Source organism: Monopterus albus, unplaced genomic scaffold (genome assembly GCF_001952655.1).
Source record: "Monopterus albus unplaced genomic scaffold, M_albus_1.0 scaffold10.1, whole genome shotgun sequence".
Classification (NCBI taxonomy): Eukaryota; Metazoa; Chordata; class Actinopteri; order Synbranchiformes; family Synbranchidae; genus Monopterus; species Monopterus albus.
The window spans coordinates 504,822-506,478 of NW_018127890.1; the positions used below are offsets into that span (position 1 = coordinate 504,822).

The 1,657-nt window shown below is 35.2% G+C and overlaps 1 protein-coding gene across 2 annotated transcripts in view; it reads left to right on the forward strand.

Annotated features, from left to right (window-relative positions):
* The window catches only part of galnt2 (UDP-N-acetyl-alpha-D-galactosamine:polypeptide N-acetylgalactosaminyltransferase 2), a 55,046-nt gene that overhangs the window by 22,948 nt on the left and 30,441 nt on the right, over window positions 1–1,657 (forward strand). The gene's annotated exons all lie outside the window — the stretch shown is intronic.

The following is a 1,657-nucleotide window of genomic DNA, read 5'->3' on the forward strand; positions in this document are numbered from 1 at the left end:
AATTTTTTTGATTTAGTGCGATATAAGACTGCAGTGTTTATGTATAAAGCCAGGAACAATTTATTACCTGGTGGAATTCAAAAACTATTTAATGAAAGGGATGGGGGATACAATTTAAGGGGTCAGTTAAATTTAAAAATTCATGTTATACGTACAACCAAAAAAAGATTTTGTATTTCCATAAGTGGGGTAAAACTATGGAATAATTTAAGTGTAGACATAAAAAATAGTAATAGAATTGATGAGTTTAAACATAAATATAAAGGTATGTGTCAATCAAGATATATGCAAGAACAGGCTTAATGATTAATTAGATGGAACATTGTGGTTGTGGTGTAAGAATGTTAACACTATGTAATATTTTTTAGTATATCACTAGCGTGGTGTAGAACAAAATTATCTATGTAGTAATACTGCTTGCAAACCAATGATGGTAAGATGATGTTATGGGGTAGGACTGGATAAGTCTGACTTCTTCCTACTCCATTCAAGCATGTACTAGGTATAAGCAAATTGATAATGCATTTGTGGATATGTGTGAAATTATGTGTATTGACAGATTGACTGTCGTTACATGTTTGAAAGAATAAATCAAATCAAATCAAATCAAACTTAATATCTTGACATCTTAGAAAAACCAATGTAATTTACAGATATCGCCTTGAATTCTTAAAAATTATGATGGGAACTAAATTATTAATTAATGGAAAAAATTATTTACAACTTGTGCAAGTAAAATCTGTAGTCAAAGCACAAATGATGAATTATTTTTAACTTAATATAAAAGTTATGGCAGGAACAAAGAATTATATTAACTGGTGATTAATGGAGCCATTCACTGGGAGGCATGGAAGTTATTTCCTAGTGTTCTATGTGTTATCCAATCACGTATGACCACGATCTGTCTCTCTGAACAGGTTGTACCTTCCCAACCTCCACCTCTGTTAGCATGTAGTGAATGTTAAATAATTGTTTCATTTCTTGATATTTTGAAAGGGGGGTTGTGATTGTGAGGTCAGGAATGGTTCATCTTGTTCTGAGTTGTTCCAGAGTACCACATGAGCGCAGCTACAATGTCAAAGTAAAACGAAATAAAAGATTAAAAGACTAAATTTATTATCATCAAGAAATCAGCGGTTGCATACAAGAAGCTACGGCCTTAAAATATTTGGTATTTTTGCTTTAAAATGGCATAAAGGGATGGTGTCTTTCAGCTACACCCCCCTCCATGACCCTCTGCTGCCTACAGCCCTCCTGTTATTATTCCAGCTTCTCCACCCTGTGTTGTCAAAGTACGGTCCATAAATCAGCCCCGCCTGCCACCTAGCCAAGGTCAGAAGAAGGGTTTTCCAGCCACCAGTAGTCATGTCAAACAGCCATGGAGGAGCTCTGGGCAGTTAAGTTTATTTTGTTAACATTAGCGACCTAACATGGTTATGGTTTTACCTTTGTATTGAATTAATATGATTTGTAATTGGGAGTAATTTGAGCTTTGTGTAACATTGGCAGTAACCAGAGCATTCCACTGAACTGACACACATACTCATTAGTCATCTAACACTAGCTTCAGACTGAACTGCATTTTGTACAGTTTGTCACAACCAGGCATCTGTAGTTTACGTGGTCACTAGGAAACAGGACATGATGGGAGGGGCAA